Genomic DNA, 23856 nt, shown 5'->3' with positions numbered 1-23856 from the left:
AGCAGTGCTAACCACTGAGCCATCGTGTCGCCCTCTAAGGCCCTATGCCGTCCTCTTCTTTCGTTATTTCTTTTTTAGTTAGTTTCTGTTTTCAAATGATAAGCTAATCTGCTATAGTTACCTGTCTCTTGTTCCATTAATTGACAATTTTTTGCCGTCAATAGTAAATACTGCAATTAGCTTCAAAACGTGACCTGCTCCCTGAATCAGAGAAATGTATCGGCACCGAAGTAGGCCTTTGGCCCACTGCGTCTACACCAGCTCTTCAAATGAGCATCAATACCTATTGCAAATTTCCAGATTTCTTCCTGTACACATATTACTTTTATTAAAATAATTATTAATTAATCTTGAATTGACTCAAGGGACTCATTGGAGTTTAATTATTTTCTGGCAAACTTGAGAGTTAATTGCTTCAAACAAATACCCATCTGGACAAATTTACGATTTGTCCTTTTTTTGATCCTGCTTGTGTATTTCTCTCCTCATCATAATGGAGGAAAGCCTTGCTCCCATATGTATGAATGAATTAAAATAAAATTCCAAAACAAATATCTGTGCTATTGCTCATAATCTGTTGATGTTTTAAAATCTGCTGGATGACATCAAAAGCGGGAAGTGGATTTCAGATTTCAGTGGTTAGCACTGCTGCCTCACAGTGCCAGAGACCCAGGTTCAATTCCTGCTTCAGGCAACTATCTGTGTGGAGTTTGCACATCCAGCCCTTGTCTGCGTGGGTTTCCTCTGGGTGCTCCGGTTTCCTCCCACAGTCCAAAGATGTGCAGGTTAGGTGAATTAGCCATGCTAAATTGCCTGTAGTGTTAGGGGTAGGGGTATGGGTGGGTTGCTCTTCGGAGGGTCAGTGTGGACTTGTTGGGCCGAAGGGCCTGTTTCCACACTGTAAGTAATCTAATCTAATCTAATCTAGTCATTCCACAGAATCACTCGGTGTCTGTGACTCCATTACCATAATCAACATGGCAAAACTGAATGGGAATTGTTGACATAGCAATTTACAAGGGTGCAATATTGACAGCGATATACTGGAAGACAGGCAATAAACTTTATGGATAATGGGTATGTGTAAATTGTTCTAACATAAGGAGATAACACCATCCTAAGGACCTTTGACCGATATTCACTGGGGTATTTGGCTGTGAATGAGAACTTGATTAAAGTTTGGCAGACTTCCATCATCTTGTTACAGAGGTTTGCATTATGTGACAGAAATTTTATCACAGATCAGTAACTTTTACTGATTTAAGCTGTGTTATTACAGGAAAATTGTGATAAGATTATTCATAGTGAGGAGGGGAAGCAAGGAGACACAGATGTCAAGACTAGCCTATGCATTTGCTGAAATGATGTAGGCCAGATGTGGATGGGATTTCTTGTGTCACTCTTTGGATTTGAGCATCATTGATAGTTGTTTCCCATCCTAATTACCCTTAAGAAGTGATGAGCTATCGTTTAAAACACTGCCATCTCTGAAATATAGGTACATGTATATCAATATTAGAAGAGATTGGGAAATCCTGTTGATATTTTTAGCCCATTTTCCTTGCCTTTCCAATATTATTATTGCCCATGTAAGAATTAGTTCCAATCAAATAGATGACTGAACTTGGGAATTTCACTGTCTGTTTGTTAAAATGTTGCACAAAGTCCCACACTTTGCTAAATCTTTGAGGTAGCTGTACTGTTAAACACTACTTCTAGATCCTGTAACAATTCACTCTCAAAAAAAGTTTCACCTTTAGCTTAAAGAATTCCTTTCCTAATAGTATTTATTAGGAATGTACAAATCAGCACATGACACCGTAAAGCAAAAGTAATTCAGTTGCCAAACACCTGCCAAACTGCAATATTAACCCCTCAAAATATTGACTATAAAATCTTTTGTTTTATTATGAGCTATAATGTTTGTGGCTTTAGGCATGGTTCAATATTTAGGCTGCAGAGATCATAGAATCATCCTCCAATTAAATTAATAAATTATACAAAGGAATTGATGACTGTTGTAATAAAAGATACTCTATTGACTTTTGTGATATTGCTGAATTTCGATATTGATAGCAGTAAAATAAACTGTGTATGTGTACTGTTAATGTCCATTAGCAAAGCTTTTGAACATGTTCTTTTACTGTAGAAGTTGCTGGCAATTACGATATAAAATTGGCCTTACAGATCAGCAAGACTTCTGTGGCCATAATACTTTCCTGGTCAGTTGTCAACCACCTATTCCAACCACCCTACAAGATGAATCACTTCCATTGGCCTGGCTGAAGACTGAAAATGACTTAGATCAGAATGTTACCATGACAACATCAGCTCAATAATGTGAGGGACTGCAGCAAAAATTTATGTCTGTTGATTTCTTTTTAACAGAATGAAATGTTGAATATTCTTGGACAGTTTTAAAGCTGCAACTCATAGCTTTATAAATTGTTCCATAAATAGGAATTTTTGGCTTGTTTATTAAAACTGTTTGCACAGCAGTATTGAACCTTTTGAGTAAGAATAAAAACCTACTTTGTCAATAGATTAGAAGGGACATTTTCTTCCAGTAACTCAATGGAGTCAGCAAATCATGTATCTGCAGGATGCTCCCGGTGGGAATAATATTGGCTGCAGAATGTTAAGACAATGCATTCATGGAGATTTTAAACTGACTATTTTGTTGGTTTAGCTTTTGTCCTTTTCACAAAAATAAACTCACTCCTAAACTTATGATTCATTGGTGAAGAAGATATTGTAGAAGTAAATAATAACACAATGTTATTTACAGACAAATTAGATAGTAACTTGAGGATAAGAAAAGATAAGCTGTTAAACTTGGCAAATGTGAGGTTGATGTTGGTGTTATGTTACTCCTCCTAAGTTGAAAAAAACCCACTATAATTGTTACAACCACTACAATTTGAGCCACAGCAATGGATACACCACAGGTTAGTTTCAGCTGTTGTAGTCAGAACATTATTTAATTTTAAGGTTATTAAAAAGGGCAGTGTATAGTTCAATAAATATAATCAGCTTTAACACTAATGATTGCAGTCACATGATTCCTCCACCAGGATTCAATATGAAAGTAACTATTTTATTTTGAAGTGTAATGTAAATGGAGATATGCTATATACAAAAGAAAAAAAATAGTTTATGTTGTTCACATCAGCACCTCTACTGTGTATTCTATTTGTATAAAATAGACTCTTTACCAGGCATCTTTAAATGCCTTAACTAATTATTCCTATTAAACAAACACAATTAGGAGTACGCATACTGACCTAGATTGACAATAGCATCTCAGATAAATGCTGAAGACTAACCTGTAAGGTTTGCACCAGTGCATTCAATTATCTTGTTCTGCACCTTACCTGTTTTAAAAATAGCAATTACTAAAAATAATAATTAGCAGCATAACACTTATAAATGATGTCCTCCAATGAAAAAAAAATTCTGATTCAGTTTGTGGCAGTGATTATGCTTATTCAAACTCTAATTGTGTTTTCTATGCATTACCTGTTTTTAAAGCAATAATTACCAGAAAGGAACCAGCAGTTTGCAATAATTCTCTAACTACTGTGAATTTTAAGATAGCTTATTTACATCAAATCTGATTAATACTTTTATTTCGTATTATAAATGCTTGTTTTTAAAGCCTTATGTTTTGAGCATAAACTTGTTCCAAAGTTCCACAGTTTAGATTGCATTACTCACAGTGTAGAAACAAGCCCTTCAGCCCAACAAGTCCACACCGACCCGCCGAAACACAACCCACCCAGACCCATTCCCCTACATTTACCCCTTACCTATCACTACGGGCAACTTAGCATGGCCAATTCACCTAACCTGCACATTTTTGGATTGTGGGAGGAAACTGGAGCATCTGGAGGAAACCCACGCAGACACGGGGAGAATGTGCAAACTCCACACAGGGAGTCGCCTGAGGCTCCTAAGTTCTGCTCCATTTATTATCCCCAAAACATTCTCAGACTACCCAAAACCAGTTCATCATCATCCAAGGCACAAGTCAGGAGTGTGATGGAGTACTCTCCACTTGCCTGGATGGGTGCAGCTCCAAAAACACTCAAGAAGCTTGATACCAACCAGGACAAGGCAGCCCGCTTGTTTGGCATCACATCCATAAACATCCACTTACTTTAGCACTGAAACTCAGTAGCAGCATTGTGTACCATCTACAAGATGCACTGCAGAAATTCACCAAAGATCCTTAGACAGCTCCTTCTAAAGCCACGATCACTTCCATCTAGAAGCACAAGGTACATGGGAACACCACCACCTGCAAGTACCCCTCCAAGTCACTTACCATCCTGTCTTGGAAATATATCACTGTTTCTTCACTGTTACTTGATCAAAGTCCTCGAATTCCCTCCTTAAGGGCATTGCGGGTTAACTAACAGCAGGTGGACTGCAGCAGTTCAAGAAGGCAGCTCACCACCACTTTCTCAAGGGCGACTAGGGGCAGGCAATAAGTGCTGGCCCAACAAGTGACACACACATTTCACAAATAAACTATAAAAACAAACTCTTTGCAGCTCCTATGTAACCCCAGACATTTTCCCTTCCCTCTTTGGGAGCAGGGTTGAAGCAGTTTCTTCGCAAGTTTGACACATCATTGTCTGGGTGGAATGATCTGCAAAATGATCCCAGAGAGCTTATTTTTTCATAGCACATTGATGCATCATAAACATGGCTAATTATTTCTGTGCACTTTCATATCGGATCATCTTAGATATGGTAGTCACCAAATGTACAAACAGTAAGACGTGGAATGAAAGAAAAAAAATTGGACCAACTAAATTTACTTCCTCCACAGATCACCTGTCATCTCAGGGTTTTATTGTACAATTGATCTTTTGACAGTGTTTTCACATAAACTATCATTCCTGTTTTCTAAAGATAATGAAGCAAAATTACAGAATATTTATTTAACAATTCAATTTTACAACTTAATTCTGACCTTGTAGTGTAAAGGTTGTATCTATATCAATGGTATAACTGACGACAAGACCAGTAGTTATGATTGGTGTGTAGAAGGACTGAGATATCATGCAGGGATCACTTCCTGCTCTCTATTTAACTTATAGAGCTCAATAAAAGAGCTGCTCCATATCTGCCTTTGAAGTAGGCTGTAATTCAGAGGCAGAATCCCGACCTAAAATTTGGCAGTACATCCCTGTAACTGTCAATCTGATGTTCAGCTTCCTCTTTGATCAGATTAATTGCCAAATCATTAATTGCTGTATCGATTATAGAGTCATAGAGTCATGGAGATGTACAGAGTGGAAATAGTCCAACTCATCCATGCCAACCTGATACTCTAACCAAACCTAGTCCCATTTTCCAGCCCATGGCCAATATCTCTCTCAACCCTTCCCATTCATATACCCATCCAGATGCCTTTTAAATGTTGTAATTGTACCGGCTTCCACCACTTCCTCTGGCAGCTCATTCCATACACCCTTTGTGTTGTTTTATTGTACTTTATTCCACTTTGCAGTGGAAAGTTCCTTCATACTTGAGCCTTTGTAATTCCGTCACTGTTTCCACTGTCATTTACTTACCATGATCAGAATCTATAGAGACTGCTAATAATTGATAGTATGAGAACAAATTTTAATAATTGACAAAGAATAAAGGGATCTGAAAATTTATAAATAGCTGCTTCAGCAATTCTTCTCTCAGTGTGAAGAAATATTTCCTGGAATTCACCTCACTAACAACTATCAGTTTTTATCAGTTTACCCATTGAGAGTTCCATTAATTCAGTGTCTTTTATAGCATGGTACCATCTCAAGGGGATCTGTAATGTATTTGAACACAGCAAGCCATAAGGAGGCTCTTCATCCAGCCTGATTGAAGAAACCTTAGTGAAACAGACATAAATTAGATTAAAGTAAATGCATAAAGCGAAGTAAAGATTGTTAATTCTAGATAGGATTAATGGGGAGAGATCAAAAGAGAAGGAGAAACCAAAAAAGAAATGCCCATTTCTTTGTTATACCTCAAACAACATTTTCTCTACCTCAGAATGCTATGGAAGACCAGTTATTAAATAGTTTTAAAGTAAAGTTTGAGAGGTTTCTCAATACAAATGATGTAAAAGAAATGTGGGGACTGTATGAAACATTGAAGTGGATGATCAGCAATTACCAGATTCAATAGTGCTGAATCACCTACTCCTGCACCATAACATTTCTTTCCAGATGGATTCAAACTCCATATTTGTGAAGTTAATAGTTCCAAGCCAGAGGTTGTTTAACTAAAATTATCATTTCATTATTAAAAAAATCTCAAATACAGCTCGTACTTTTCAATTTTTCAGTGATGGCTGTTTCAAAATGGAGTCAATGAGACTTCAACAGCATAACCAGGAAACAACAAAGTTTCTCTGACAAAACAATTTAAGATTTCTGCAGTTGACTCCACAAGTCTGTTCTTGGGAAGTTGTGCTCAGGTTTTCTTCATTATGATTGTGACACTGATACTTTGATTATTCTGCTCATTGAAAATTGCATTTCATCGCTTTTTGGGGAGGATGGGGAGGAGGGAGTGGGGGGCTGGTGGTTAGCTCCCTGTTTGGTTTCGAATCTGCCTCTGCTCCAAACCTACTGCTTTCCCATCAGATTGAGTCATGGATTTCTCATGATGGGGGTTACTGCTTACTCACTCTCAAGATGATTGAAGGCCTATTCTGTGTAAGATGAGAAATATTGATGCTTTAGTGGGTGCTACAGTGGACTGGAGTCCATGCCAGGTAGGTTCAATGAATCTTCAAATATAGAGATAGAAATTTTTCATGTACCTCCCTGATGCAGAGAATCTCTGGAAAGTGGGTGTTGGTGATAGTGATGGGGGTGTGGGGTGGGGAGGTGCAAGAATCATGTTTCTTTGCTTTCTCAGGAGCTTGGCAAACAAGCACCTTCCTCCCAAATTTCCAGTTGGGCAACATTGCAGAATGGGCTTCCACAATATTGAACGTGCACTTATGGAAGTCCATCATCTTGATTGTTTAAACATTGCTAAAATCAACAGCAGAGTGTTTATGGAAGTCTGAGTCCCACACAAATTCCTATATAAGGACTCATCTCCTATATAAGCTTGACATGGATGAATGGGCCTGGTGAGGGGAGTGAGAGTAAGGTGGGAGGGGTGAGGACTACACACAAAAGACCATAGCTGCTCAAATCCCTTTTAGATTTCTCTCAGTATTTGATAAGATATTTTTGACACCAGCTTACTGCTAGTTGAAAATATCCAACAAATGATCAATGATAATGCCCAAATGATTATCTGCACATAATCAAAAAGGAAAACAAAAGCAATGGGGTTGCAGATCATCCACCAACAAGTCTGGCAGGTGGATGCATAGCACTATTGGAAGAAGAGCAGAAGGTTTCCCTGTAGTCTTAGCCAAGGTTAATCACTGTTCCAACTTGGCTAATAGGAATTACCCAACCATAAATGTTATTGCTGTTCGAAGGAGCTTGCTGGGTACGAATTGGCTGATACCTTTTCTACATTACAAAACAACTGAATTTTAAATATACTGTAGACTGTTAATTGTCCTAATTGGGATATTCTAAGAGTGTGAAAGGCTCGATGTAAATGCAAATTCTGTCTTTTGTAAGGAATAAGTATTTTACATTGTGATTTTAGAACACAGAATTTGATAAGGAATCAAACTATCTCACACATTATAATCCTAAAAATAAAAGTTTACATTGTCAAATAGAAGAAAATACACAGTATTTAGGTGTATTGTTCAGGAAATGTGAATGTTGAACAATCATAATCATTTATTGAGTTTGCTTACTAATATGCACTGTAATATTCTCATGTCTACATGAGGTTGTTTTACAGTTGCTTTTATGAATTTGGTGCATTATTGTATAACAAAATGTCCTGAAGCCTTTCACAGGGGCATTAGAAAGAAAAATAGGTGCTATTTAAGGATACCAATGGCGCAGTGAATAAAATTGTGAATGTTGAAAATAGCCCAGAGTTAGAGGAGTTCAGATGTCTTGGGTGGTTATAAGGCTGGAACAGAGAACAAAGGGGTGAAAATGCAAGGCTACTTCAGGACTTCAAAATGGGATTGAGAAATTTCAACTTAAGGAGTTGCTTGACTGCAAACCAAAACACAGGAATGATAGATGATTGGTGCAACATGCTTTGGGTTAAGACATAGCAGCAGAGTTTTTGATATATTCAAACTTACAGAGAGTAGAGTGTGAGATAGGAGCCAGACATTTACTGGAGTAGTCGTGACTACAGGTAATGAAGACAGAGCTTCAGCTATAAATGGGGTGAAACAGGAGTGATGTTAAGGAGGTGGAAATAGATGATGTTAGAACAGGTAGAAAATCCTTTATCCGAACATCCAAAAACCGAAAAGCTCTGAAATCCAAAAGGTTTTTGTGAGGATTTTTTCTCATTAACAAGGTTGTTTGGCGAGCTAAGAGTTAACCCAAGTCAACACCCACTCGATCCATGGAACTCAGATGCTTCATGGGGCGGTGGGGGGTCCGGCCAAGCACCAGCAGGCCTGGGGTTTCATAGAACATAGAACTCTGTGAATGCCCCTGACTCGCCACCCATTTGATCTGTGTCACTCAGATGTGATGTTGGGGGGCGTGGCCAATCACCGTCAGGCCTGGGGTTTCTCTGTGAACGCCCCCAAGTCAACACCCACTCGATGTGTGTCACTCAGATATGACATGGTGGGGGGGTGGCCAAGCACATTCTTACTTAGAAGTCTGCTCCTCCGATAAGATTTTAAACAATGTCACCGTTAAACTGTCATTCTTATGAAAAGCGAAAAATTCCGAATTCTGAAAAACAGCTGGTCCTGAGCATTTTGGATAAAGGATCATCTACCTGTAATGGAGTGGATATGAGGTCAGAAAGCTAGCAGTAAATTTGGAGAAATACTATTCGGTTTCTGCGTTTTGTCATTTTGAGGACATGGAAGGGACAAGTGTAGGCAAATGGGATGCTTGTAATCAGAAATAAGATAAGATCACAGAACTATGATGGTTTTTTTCATGTCCTAAGTACTATAGGTCATTCTTCAGCCTTTTTGTTTGGATTAGTGTGGCTGACATAGGAGTGGTTATTAGTTTTGGCAGTGATGCATGTTATTTGTGAACTACTGACCATATGCTTGGGCTGGAATGAACACACTTAAAAGTCCAAAGATGCTGTTCGCTTGCTCTCATTTTGGCCCACTATATTTAAGCAGAATCTTTTCTTTGGACAGCCAACATATATATGTTCCTGTGCTTGATTTTCCTCTTGTCCTCTGGGATAAATATAGTAAGGACTAATATTTCAGCAAACATTGAATGTAACAAAATTTCTTCAGGCAACATGAACATTAAAATGTTATTTCTGGTAACATGATTTGATAAGAATATTCCAATATTATGTCACTTTCTTTCTGCATTTTATGTTTTAAAAAAGCTGAAAGAGCCACACTAAATTTAAAATGCTAACAAACCAAATTGAATAATTTTGATGCAAGTCTTGAGGAAATGTTAACTGTTTCTCTCTCCTCAGATGCTGCCTGACCTGTTACACATTTCCGGCATTTCCTACTTATAATGAGAAACTTTGTGCTTTTATGTAAGTCTTCAAATTTGGGCCAATTTAGGGAAGCTTGGCTCTTTCATTACTGGTACAGTGCAGCTGTAGAAATGCAGGATATCCTTTTATGGTATTTCTCGAATCAAATTCCTTTCTGAGAAATTGGTGCCACAAGATCTTTTATATCATTTACTGGGACAAATTGGGCCTTGGTTTAATCACCTCTGAAGGACTGACAGAGTCACTCTCCTGCAGTGTTGCATGAAAAAAACTGCCTATTGTGTGTGTATTCATATCTCTGGATTGGATCTTGGACCAACAACTTTAGTATAGAGTCATAGAGATGTACAACATGGAAACAGACCCTTCGGTTCAACCCGTCCATGCCGACCAAATATCAGCAGAGGGCTAGGAGCTTGCTGCTGTCTGCTCCAGCTAAAGTATCAAAGTAGAATTTTAGTTTGAAATTTCCATGTAAATGCTGGAGAAAATGCTCATCGCCATCACTATTTTACACTCATATTCATTTGGCAAAGAAAGGGATGATGTGGCTTCTAGACTTCTCCAGAAGTTTAATCAGCAAAGCTGTCTAGTTAACACTGAGAAAGCCAATTGCCCGCTCATTCCACCTGCTCTGAAGCAACTATTTTTTTAATCATTTACAGGATGAGGGCGTCATTGGCCAGGCAGCATTTATTGCCCATCCCTAATTGCCCAGACAGCAGTTAGGAGTCAATCATATTTCTATGAGTCTGGAGTACATGTAAGCCAGACCAGCTTAGGATGGCAATTTTCTTCTCTTCAGGACATTAAGTGAACCAGATGGTTTTTTTTGACAATCGACAATAGATTCATGGTTATTGTTAGACTCCTAATTCCAGAATTTTTAAAAATTGAATTCAAATTCCATCATTTGCCATAGTCGGATTCAAACCTGTGTCCCGAGAATCTTAGCTGGGTCCTTGGATTAACAATTCAGTGATAATACCACTCGGCCATTGCCTCCCCAATTAACATGCCTTTTTGTAACCTCACAGTAAAGATGTATTTTATTTTCTGATTAACAGAAGAAACCATGATCAAGATTTCACAACACAAAGAGATAAGTCCTGAACGGAATCCTATAGGGGCCTTAATGATGTGGGCCTTGAGGATGTGAGATTTGAGGAAGAATCGCACCAGTCTGGTGAGATCCATTTTGTCACTGGGAGAAACCTGCTGTATCTTTGCTGCGGGTAATGAGTGAGTTTTTCACTAGGCAGCAATGAGTTGCCTGTTGAGGGAGTTTATTGTTTGTTAAATGCCTTATTAAGTGTGCATCTCACCTCATTAATATGAACCATCCTATCTCACCAAACAGGTCGAACAAACAAGGCACTGCAAAATTAGATTAGATTAGATTACTTACAGTGTGGAAACAGGCCCTTCGGCCCAACAAGTCCACACCGCCCCACCAAAGCGCAACCCACCCATACCCCTACATCTACCCCTTACCTGACACTACAGGCAATTTAGCATGGCCAATTCACCTGACCTGCACATCTTTGGACTGTGGGAGGAAACCGGAGCACCCAGAGGAAACCCACGCAGACACGTGGAGAATGTGCAAACTCCACACAGTCAGTCGCCTGAGGCGGGAATTGAACCTGGGTCTCTGGCGCTGTGAGGCAGCAGTGCTAACCACTGTGCCACCGTGCTACCCACAATTTTGACATGGAAGTCAGAGCAGATACCTGGCAACTTTAACTCACCACTGCCTGTGAAGAGCCTTTGTGTTGTTCATCATACAACTGCATCTCATGGACAAACCATGCTCAACAGTCACAGACACCTGTTGTCCATGGACATTCGCATTCAATAATTGCCAATCCCACACAATCCTCATGGCACCCCTCAGATACACTTGCAGAATGCTTAGGAAGAACAGACCAGTATTGCAGGGCCCACCAGCAACTAGCACTGAGATGCTGCTGCGAGGACATTTTGAGTGCAGGTTCAGGCACCCAGTTCATGGATTGGATCAGGCTGCATCTCAAGCCCTCTCTCTTTAGACTCACACACTTACTGCTTACCTGCATACTCATGCCATCCATACCGTGCCTGGCTGCACCTGCCTGTTAGCAGACTGGTGCTTTAATCAGAGCCTAAAGGTTAACAGTACGGTTGTGTTGACATGCTCTTTTGTGCAGACACACAGGCAGGCTGCTTGTCATTCAGTGTGGCATGTGCCTGTGTGTGTGTTTCTGTGTCTGTGTATCGGGGGAGGGATTGGTGTGGGCATCTTGCTGCACAATGCTTTAAGGCATGAATCTAATACTTACAGCATGTTCCAGCTTCCTGTGCTGTAAACACTTTGCATGTTTTTCAATTGAACGGCCTCATCAGAAACTGGTGAGGGCTCATCCTCAATCCAGTGAAGGGAGGGCTTCTGTCAGTCAGGGGGTTACAGCACAACCAAGGTCCACACACAGTGCAAGTGCTTGGCCATGGTCAGTCGCCCTCTCGGGTCAGTCACACTCAGCTGCGAGGTCTGACCACAGTCTGGGGAATGGTCAGTTCCGCTGGACCATCATTAGCTGTTAGAGGATTGACAGATATCACGCAGGGAGCTGCAAAGAGTGTGCTCATTACTAGGGGCTATACAAAGTCAGTCAGAGATCTGGGGTGAATACAATCCAGGACTGGGGAGCGTGGATCTATCCCTTGACTGTTCAGGAGGGTGCATGAAGTCAGTATTGGAGTTAGTGCTGGGAAGCAGGGCATGGAAAGTAGAGGCATTTGCTCACATTGGGATAAGAATGATGCCCTTTTGACAGGAGTGGTGGGGGGGGGGGGGGGGGGGGGAGTCAATCGCCAGGTACATGGGGGTATATGAAACAGCATCAGTGGGCATTGTAGGTGATGGAAGGGGGTGTTGTTGGTAGTGACCATCACTGTGATCTTTATAGGGGGGCATTAAGGAAAATAGGCATCAGTAAGTGGAATGTGTGTGTTCAGGGGAAAGGAGCAGTTGGATGCAGGTGGAACTTGCTGAATTCTGAGTTCTGTGAGTGGCAGTAGTTTCTGGAACAAGAAGTCAACATTATGGCACATCGGTCTGTGTTGAAACTGGGAGAGTCTGCACAGCTTAGAGGTCACGCTGATCAAATATGGGCAGGGGAATCACATCTCGTCCAAAACTGCAGAGATAGCAATCAGGATCTGGTCGGTCTTGGCCTGTGACTATTTGTCAAAGCCAGTTAGGAGCCTGGGGCAAATACAGAGATGGCTGTTCATGCACTGATCATTGAGAAGGCTGCAGGTGGCTTCTGGAGGGAGGACCAGGCAAGTATGTTGGAGCGGTGTGGAGTTGAGGCACATGTTGAGTTGGGGACTGGGACTATGACAAGGGCAAACCCAAAGGATAAGGGACGGACAAGGTGGAACAGCATTGGAGATCTGGGAGACTATGGGGAGGGGATGTTATTAGCATTGGCCATCCACTGTGGTCTCCACAAGGAGCAGTGTGTGTGTGTTTTAAGGTGTATTGTCAGCGCAAAGGAGGTAATGAGGAAAGGTAAGATTTAATGTGGTCAGATAGGGATGGGGATGGGGCATCAGGGCAGCATGAGGTAAAAATGAGGGGACATGGTAACCAAGCAAAGCCAGGAGCTGTGAGCCATGATTCCTGCCATTAGTTGCCATTCTCTAGATGGTAACTGGAGCATGGGCAGGACGCTGCACAGGGTGGGCACAGCCTGTGTTATTTCGATGAGCGAGAGCACAGGATCCACATCTACTGGATGACAAGTTGAATGATTGACATGGGTCTGAAATGGGAAGGGGTCAGGGCTCAACAGCCACTCTCCTTTGGATGTAATGTGTTGGTCATTCAGGATGCACTTTCATCAAGTTGGTGCACATACTGTGATTGGAGGTTGTGCTGGAACTGATAACGAGGGTCTTGAAGATGTTCCATGGTATGGACCAGTCTGAAGGATTTCTCCAGAGGGTGTCACCTCATTCTGGTGTGCAGTGCTTTGCACAGTTGGAACAAGCAACAAGGCAATGTGTTAGTTGCTTAGAAACTGGAATAACGGGAACAGCCTTCTGAGGAGTAGATCACATGTACTGGGGAGGAGTAAGCTCTCCTTGTACATCACAAAACTCATCTGCATTGGGTGCTACAAGCCTGACAGGACCTGTTTAACCCCCAGCTCCAGTAAACAACAGCTGGGTGCTGCAGACCATGATTGTTTGGTTTTCATTGTGGGGGAGAGCTGCAGTCTCTATCCATTACTTTTGCGTTTGCTTCCTTTGGTTCCCAATAAAAGTTAATGTTTGGAATTGTTTGATTGTTTGCCTGTATGAGACATTCCTCCATTAGACAGCGACAACATGTGGCTCTCCTTTGGGCACCGGGGACAAAGTATCAGTGACATAGCTCTGTTGAAATGAGATGTAGGTAGGGAGAGGTAGAAAGTGTGGCATGGTGGTTCACAGCAACCAAGGTGAGAGGCTGAGACCATTAGAAATAGAAACAGAAGTAGGCCATTCAGTCCCTCGAGCCTGCTCCACCATTCATTAGGATCACGACTGCTCTGACATTCCTCATATCCACTTTCCTGCTGTTTCGTCATAATCCCTGAGTCCCCGACTGATCAGGAATTTATCTCAGTGTAAGATATACACAAGGAGTCTAACCATACAGCTCTCTGTGGAGACCATGAGAGAACAAATTCCTCCTCACCTCAATCTAAAATGGATACCCCTTTATTCTGAGGTTATACTGTTTGATGTAAAACTCTCCCATGAGGGAGAAACGTCCACCTGTCAAGCCGTTTAAGAATCATGTACGCTTCAATGAGAGCACCTCTCATTCTTCTCGACTCTCAATGAGTTGTGTTCTAACCTGTTTGACTTTTGCTCATAAGACAATCCCTCCATGTCAGTGAAGCTTCTTTACCTTTCCTTAACTAAGGGAACCAAAATTGCTCTCTATATTCCAGATATGGTTTGACCAGCACCTAGTATAGTTGTAGTAAGTCTTCCTCACTCTTATACACCAATCCCCTTGAAGTGAGGGCCAACATTCCATTTCTCTTCCTGGTTAACTACTATACGTGTGTGCTAGCTTTCTGTCTTTTGTGCATAAGTCTCTCCAAAACCTTTTGTGTTGCAACCTTCTGCAGTTTCTATGGGTTTTAGGTGGGAGACTATAGCCCACAATGTTTGTAGCTGCCATGCCATTACATTGCCAGTGAGAGCCAATAATGGTTTGGCAACACTTGCCTGGATAACATAGTTGCCTTTACAGATGACATGGGCAGCAGGAATGTGGGGTTTTTGGTGGATGACTACTGAGCAGTGAATTGTTTTGGGAACAGTGTGTGGTGAGATGAGGGACGCCATTAAGACAGGGCAGGTAGTTAATGAAGTGAGTTGGTAAGATACAGCATGAAATCCCATTAAGCTTCATGGCAAAAAGCCCTTCAAAGAATTTGACACAACTAATGCTTCACCAAAAAAAAGGTAAGATACAGCTCCCTATAAGCATAACGTACAAGCATATAACGGACCACCCTATGAGAAATAGTTTTCTGTCAAATTCAATTTATGGATGATGAAAATTGAGGTTGGCAAAAGAGTTTGCTATAGTTAACGAGCAAGATTTAATTTTCTAAACTTACTTTATTTTTGAAAGGCTTCTTCTATAAAGTTGCCTCCTCCCTCGTTGAAATTGGAAATACGACATTTTGGAAAGTCAGATCATGACTGTGACTCATGGTGCAGGGTCACTGTTTCAAAGAAAATTCCCTGAATGATTTCAAGTCTAAACAACAGTTCCCCTGGGACATTTGTGGGTTTCTCTTTGTTGAGATTTTGTTTTGTTACTGTGTCTGTGGTTCACTAAATACCTTGCAGCTTATATTTTCTGTGATGCTGGTTAAATGATCATTCAAAGTTCAGTTTCAATGTGAGGTAGAGTGTGGAGCCAAAATCTAAGCGTACTATCCAATTTTCTGAGTAGTTTTGTTTTCCTGAAGATAAACTACTAATTGTCAGAAGCCATATACAGTCAGGTTTGACCACCCAAGTTGCCTAAAGAACTAGAATGCCAAAAATGATCCCATGTTGGCATTATTTACACTACATTAGGGAGGCATAGGTAAAAAAAAAACCTGCTGTTTTATTACTGTGAGATTCTGGAAATCCAGCATCCTTAAGTCTAAATCTGTGTTGTTTACTGCTCTAATCTGATTTTTAAAAATAAACACAGCTATCATGGTTTTTAACAATTGGTCAGAACACACAGAAGAGAAGGTTTCAGAAATCTTGTTGTATTTCATTCAAAGCAAGCAGACTCGTTCTACATGATTAAAGAAAAACTAAAAAGAATCTTCTGAATCCCACAGGAGTTTTGAATAAAACATTCTCCAGGGTGATGGATTTTGCTCATGATATCTGGTGATAGGTATGCTATGGAGTTCAAATGAAAATAGACTCAGATTTATTTCTTTATTGAATATGTATTCAATAAAGAACAAAGGTTAAAAAAAATCAAAATTCATCATGGAAGCAATGTGCTGAAGTTGAGCATTATCAATATTTGTAAGATGATACTAAGTGAATTATAATGATAGTTCCCCCATTATCAGTGAAAATATTGTTGTATCATTTCAATTTTCCACCCATTGTGTAACACCATTGCTGACATGTTTCCAAACATTGTTCAGCTGTAAGAGTGGGATTTAATTTCAGAAGCACTGGAAGGAGTAATGTATAATTTAACAGTCCTGATTGATTTTTAATCCCATGAAGGTAGCAGTAGCATATATTCTCCATGTTCCACAAGGCAAAGCAGCCATTTCATTTCAGACAACAGTAAATGAAAACATGGTGCAGCAATCATTGAAACAATGTTGGCGAGTAACCAGACATAATTCCTTTGTATGAAGATCACTATAATTCATGCTTTATATAGTTCAGACTTCAGACAGGAATAGGGAGGTAAATTGGTTAGGCCCTGATGATGGGTGAGGTGATTGCGATGTGTGTTTCAGCAGCAACATTGGGGGTTCATCAGCTCAGTCGGTTAGATGGCTGGATTGCAATGCAGATTGATGTCAACAGCACAGGTTTAATTCCTGTACCAGCTGAGGTCACCATGGAAGTACCATCGTCTTGACCTCACCTTGCCATTTGCCTGACATGTGGTGATCACTACCAGTTCTTTCTATCCAATGAGAGAGCATTGTTCCCTCGGATTATGGTGACTCTAATTCAGCGGAATGTAGTTGGCATTGCCAATTTTGAATGTTCCCTTAGTGTAAGCATTTCTGTGTGCAGGCATTGCTAACTGTGCTCCATTGGCTGCATTCATTAGCAGAAGGCCTAATTCAGATATCTCCTAATATTACTTAAAACTAGCCTCACATCTTCTAGAGATGGTGCATAGTAGCTGTTGGATGTGCTGAGATCAATGGAAGTAATGTGCTATGCACAAACTACAATATTTGATCACAACAGAGAGCCTGCATCAAAGTCTTCCCTTGGTCATCATGGTGTTTGAACAAGTGTATTTGGATATAAGTGTGCAAGGTGATTTCCACGGAAATGCCATGGACCTTCAGGGATTTGGGGGGGGTGGGGGTGGGGGTGGTTGGTGGCTGAAGACCATTCAGACATGACCTCAGAAGGTATAGTCAAGTGATAGTGGAGATGGACAATAAAGTCACCACAGCTTCAGTGAACCAATGTTTTGCTCACTTACTAGAAAGAGATAACTGGAGGTGGTTTAATCTGAGAGTCACCACATCTCAGGTGAGGGGAGAGGTTGAGAATGAGGGTACTTCATGGTAACCTCAGCTGGTGTGGGAATTGAAGCCATGATGTTAGCTACACGCTGCATCACCAATTAGCTGTCCAGTCAACTGAACTTCAAATAAGGATAATAATAGTGGTATAACTCAAAGAAGATGAATGCCATTTAGGGAGAAGTTTAGTGATCTCATAGCTGTTGTTAAGGTCCATAAATGCATTTTTAAGATTCATGTCACATCAATTACATCGCTGCTCAAACACATCACCCCCATCATTCACCGAGCAACAACATCTACCAATCAGGATTTGCACAATTCCTCCACATGATTAATCAGACTCTCACACACTCATACACTCTCAGATGTCTCACTATTTTAACACCCAAACCAACATCTCAGTTTTTATGCATTACCCCAGTGTTTAACCATGATAGTCATATCACCCACTCAGATTGCATAGCACTCTCTGACACAGCTATCTCCATCTTGCAGGAGGAGTTAATGCAAGGTGAAGTGGCAGGAAATAACTGGAGTGAGAGAGGTCAACCTACACTTTCTAACCATCAGAGAGGATAGTGCACAGGTTAATCTGGAAAGAGTTATTGCTGAGGCTGTGGTCCCAGATGTGGCTGAAGCCATTGAAGATTAAGGTGTACACATACCCAATTCTCTTCTCTAATTCCACTCTGACTGAGAAATTACTTAAGGTGCAAGAGTACACTTTTTATCTTCTCCTCTTCTGTTAATGTAAATCCACCCTTGACCCCCTTTCTTGCTATGAAGCAAAGAACTAGAAAAGAGAAAAGCAAGAAGCCATTGAATATGAATATCCATCATAATGTGATCTCACAGCTATAGTTCCTGGCTCAGAATCTGACAGTGTGTCAAACACTTGGGAGATGTTCCAGGAGGTAACTTACCAAACATGAGTGGGCAGTAATCAGACCAGGAATAAGGATAGTGAATGTTATAAGTTGCTGGGATATTCTATTTGTCCAATGTCTGTGTGCCCCAGTTAAGCTCAAATTCAGTCATCTTTCCCTGGATACAAGGGTGCAAAATGACTTCCAAGGCAGCACAACACATGTCAATGTCGGCTCCAAAATATTTGCTTCCTAAATTGTTTTTCAATCCAGAAGTGTTCGTACACACAACTGAGTGGCTTTTATTTCCCCATCATCAAATCTCTCGTGGTATTTTCTCACCTATTAACCATCACCAGTGAATCAACTGTGTTGTCTAATCAATTAATGAATGCGCAAAGCCCATTAAGGGCAATGCAGACCATCAAAAGTGAGGGGGAGGTAGGTAGAAGGCTTCATAGTAACCTCAAACAGTGCAGGAATTGAACCCACACTGCTGATATCACTCAGTATTGCAAATCAGTCACCAACCAACTGAGCTAACTGAGCCTCAGATCTGCTTTGTAAAGGTCTCTGGAAATATGACCTCCAGATGAGTGCTTTGTATACATTCTTCCTCTCTCTTCGAGTGGTTTGTACAGTTCTGGTAAACTCTGTTCACTCCCTGTCCTGCTCACTGCCAAGAGCAAGGCCATGTCTCAGAGTGGGCGGCAGACTGTTGTGTTCCAGAGGACAATGAAATTGTTTTGGTGACTCATGATCTAGATAATCTTACTTTTTAACAATTTACGCTTTAAAAATAATACCAAATAATGATTAAGATTTTCTTAATTGCAGCAATGTTAAAACTTTGAGCATGTTCAATGAAGTATTGTAGGCTGTTTGAGGAATATGTAATAGAAGTGCCAATGCTGAAGGGGAAGTAGAATGTGAAAAGTTCAACACAGTCAGGATCCATTACATTTGTAACTATTTAATATTCATCCCTTGTCAGGAGGTCATTTATTTAATAGGGACCTTCAGAAAAGAATATCTTAAGAATGTATATCACAGTCTTTCTGACCATTAAATGAGGTGAGAGGCAGTCTGCCACAACAGAAATATTTCTTGGAAGAAACTGTGATGTTAAGGTCTAGGGATTTCCATGTGATAGGTTTGGGTTCACAGTTAAGATGCAAAGACACTCAATGCAACATGAATGTCACTAATGTGCTGAATTCAGTAATATAAATAGAATTAAGAAGAACAACTCACCCCCTCCAAATAACAAAATGATTGTCTCTCCTCATGGGTCTGCTCCTGGGCCTGGCCAAACTGGCTATAAACAGGTCCAGGCAGTGGGTCGTGGAGGAGGTTCTTATGGCCAATTGCCTGCCCCTCTTCTGCGCTACGTCCAAGCCCGGGTGAGCCTGGAGAAGGAGCATGCGGTGTCTACCAACTCCATCGAGCTGTTATGGGGGAGGTAGGCACCGTGGGGCACGGAGTGTTTTATTTCCCCTTCCAACTCTATTTTAATTTAATCCCTGCCATCCACTTTTTTTGATCACGCAGCTTTGCCCTTTGATGAGAAGGGCATTGCTTGTCACTGGCCACTCTGTCCTGGTGGTGGAAAATGAATAAAGATTTATACGCTTGTCTTTCACTGTATCTCACACCTGCACACACTAACATGGGTGCTGGGGAAAATATAAGCACTACCGCAGTGAGGCAGAAGTGTAGGGGAAGAAGAAAAGGAAAAAAAAAACAGAAAAATAAAAGTGATTGTCAATATCTCAATGATTGCCTTGACTTGCATTATATTTTTCTGGGGTTTGGCCACGTAAACCTTTTGGATTGGTCCACACCTCTAGCCAAAGCCCTGTGATGACTTGCTGTTATCGTTCACAGGATAGTTGGCCAGGAGATCACCCTGCTCTAACCATCTGCCATCAAGAACATGTCGTAGAAATAATGGTCCTGAAAAGTTAAGGATTGGAAATCTGCAAGAATCGAGGAAGAGCTGAAACTTCTTCTCCAGTTTGGTAACACCAGTGTGAGACTCAGCAAAGTCATAGCAGCCAAGACATATTAACAAATTTCAAATAAATGGAGATTACCTGAAATCACAGCTCTGAGAATGAATGTGGCCACTAATTCTAGGATAACCACCTACAGTGAGTTAATAATCACACAACACCAGGTTATAGTCCAATAGGTTTATTTGGAAGCACTAACTTTCGGAGTGTTGTTCCTTCATCAAGTGGTTAGAACCAGCGCTCCGAAAGCTAGTACTTCCAAATAAAGCTGTTGGACTATATCCTGGTATTGTGTGATTTTTAACTTTGTACACCCCCATCCAACACTAGCACCTCCACATCATGACCTATAGTGAGTGGAGATTCCTGAAGCTGTCACAGATAAAGAACAATTAGAAGAGATAATTAATTCCACAACCAGTGAGCATGTCGCCCATTTGCCAGAATTAACAAAAAATGTCAAGATTAATGAAGACTTGTTGGGTATGATTACAAACAGTAAGCAAATATTTGGGAAGTTGAATCAATGCAGATTGTAGCAAACAGACTATGAACTTGTTTGGATGGATGATAAATAATTTAAGAGTTAAGGTAATGAAAAATAAAGCTAAATGGAAGTTTAATTGGATATCTTAATATTCTTCTTTACAATAACTTTTAAGCATCTTTGAACAACAACACTAAGGATCACAAAATAAAATCCAAGCTCTCTTTAGAAAGGTTAAGAGGAAATTGATAAGGAAAATAATAAGCTGCCCTCACCAAATGAATTGCTCATTAGAAATCTATCAGTTAAACTTGTACTTTAAAAGTAAGTGAGCTAACATTCACAATAAGGCAGACATTAACAAATTTGACCCCTCTTGTTATGAAACCAATAATAGCAGCTTGATGGATACAGCAATTGACTTGGAAATTAATGGAGCTATTGAAGATTTTGTAAAAAATGCATACTGCCCCTGGTCCTCCTAATGCATTGATTGTGGACCTTTTTGATTTTTTTGAATGAATAACCATTGTCATGTTGCTAATGATTTTTACCCTGCGGGTGTAAGCCCAAATGGTTCTGGACTCACTGAATGCACAGAGAAGTGTTTAATTTCTAAATATCAAGATCTAGAGCTAACTGCTGCTAAAAAGAGACATGAAGTAGAAACCTTTTGTCTTGCATTCATCAGGGCTAAAACACAAGAACATCAAATTCAAAAGGAAACAATGATGAATTCAGCAATGATAAGAGAGTGCTGATTGGTTGGCCTACTGTTAGCATGGAAATACTCAACCACTAATTGTTTATTTTAGTTGTTTGATTAAATCCAAACCAGGCAGGTTGACTCTGATTGGTCAGAGGGTTGCCATGATAATATGCAGAAGAGATTAATAGAAATCACAATTGATTCCTCGTGGAACAAGGTGTCATGTGGGATAAATTCCTTTTGTCACAGGATAGGGGTGTCACTGGCTAGGCCAGTATTTTTTTTTCTTTCATTTTTTTTCTATCTCCTATTTATTTTTTTTATTTAACCCCCACACTACCGCCTAACTGCGGTAGTGCTTATATTTTTCCCAGCACCCATGGTGTGTGTGTGTACAGGTGTGAGACGCAGTGAGAGACACAAAGTGCATGAATCTTTATTCAGTTTCCACCACCAGGAAGATAGGAAAACACCCGGGTGGCCAGTGACAAGCACTGCCCTTCACATCGAAGGGCAAGCTAGGCCAGTATTAATTGTCCACTTCTAATTGCATGGGGAAGTTGGTAGTGATGTGTCTCCTTAAAATACTGCACTCCTTGATGTGTAGGGCTACCCACTGTGTTGCTTAGGAGGCTTTTGACCCAGCAACAGTAAGGAAACAGTGATGTATTTCTAACTTAGAATGGCAAGTGGTTTGGAGAGAAACCAGCAGCTGGTGGTATTTGCATGTATCTGCTTCTCTTCTCCTTTTGAGAGAGAAGTGGTCAGGGGTTTGGAGTAAACTGTGAATTTCTGTAGTGCATCTTGTAGCTGGTGCACAGTGATGCTGCTGAGTGTTAGTGTTAGAGAGAGTGAATGTTGGAAGATGTAATGTCAGTCAAGCAGGCTGCTTTTTCCTGAATGGCATGAAGATTTTTTTAATGTTGTTGGAGCTGCACTCATCCAGGCAAGTGGGAGTCTTCCAACACCCCCCTGACTTGTGCCTTGTAGACAGGCTTTGGGGAGTTAAGAGGTGAGTCACTCACTCAGGATTCCTACCCTCTGACCTGTTCTTGTAACAATTGGACAGGATTAGTCATATAAATACAATCAATGGTCACCCTAAGGATGTTCATAGTAGGGGATTCAGTGATGGTGATGCCATTAAACATTAAAGGGAGATGGTTAGAATCCCTTATGTTGGAGATGTAATTGCCTGACACTTGTGTGTTGAAAATGCTACTTGTGTCTTGTTAGCATTAGCCTGGATATTGTCCAGATCAGAGTCTTAGAATCATAGAAATATACAGCATGGAAGCGCAGACCCTTCAGTCCAATGCATCCATGTCAAACAGATTTCTTAAATCTACTGGCAACTCAACATTATGGCTCAATAATTCTCATCCCGTTGTCAGCATTTGGCCCATATCCCTCTTAAACTCTTCCTATTTATAAACCCATCCTTTTAAATGGTGTAATTGTACAGCTTCCACTACTTCTGCTGGCAGCTCATTCCATACACTCACCACCCTTCTGTATGAAAACATTGCCCCTTAAGTCCCTTATAAATCTTTTCCCTCTCACCTTAAACCTATGTCCTATAGTTTTGGACCCCTGGTTAAAGATGTTATCCATTTACCTTTTTCATGGCCCTCATTATTTTGTAAACCTCTATAAGGTCACCCCTCAGCTTGGTCTTGCTGCATTTGGACATGGATTGCATCAGTATCTGAGGAATTGTGAATGGTATGGACATTGTGTCATCTTTATTGAACATTCCCACTTCTAGCCTAATGATGGAGAGAGGGTCATCGATGAAGCAGCTTTGGACACTACCCGAAAGAACTCCTGCCGGACAGTCTTAGAGGTATGATGACTGAAGTGCAGCAATTGCAATCTCCTTCCTTTGTCAGCAGAAAATTTTCGTCCTGATTGACATTGACCAGTTTTGGTAGTGCTACTTGACAGCATACCTGTTCAAATGTAACCTTGATGTCAAGGGCAGACATTCAGACCTCACCTCTGGAATTCAGTGCTTTTGTCCATTTTTGAATTAAGGTGTTACTGAGGTTTGGAGCTGAGTCAAACTACAGTCAAAAGGAGGTGTTGTTTCATATGTTCCTCCAGTAATTGGGATTTACAGCCTATATAGCTGGCATCATACCAGCACTGCAACTCATACACCACATTACTAATTTATATGTAGCCAGAATGTCTTTCTGGCTTATCTCCTTCATCGGCAGAAGGATTTTATTACAACAACTCAGTACAATGAAAATATTACTGTGCTAGCTTCAAATAAAAATAGTGAATTATAGAAAAACTGTCTAGCTTTGTGGAAGGAGAAATACTTGCCACTTCTGTTTGATCTTTCTTCAGTTATTTTTATATA

Source organism: Chiloscyllium punctatum, chromosome 23 (genome assembly GCF_047496795.1).
Source record: "Chiloscyllium punctatum isolate Juve2018m chromosome 23, sChiPun1.3, whole genome shotgun sequence".
NCBI lineage: Eukaryota > Metazoa > Chordata > Chondrichthyes > Orectolobiformes > Hemiscylliidae > Chiloscyllium > Chiloscyllium punctatum.
Note: the sequence above shows the minus strand (reverse complement) of the source record.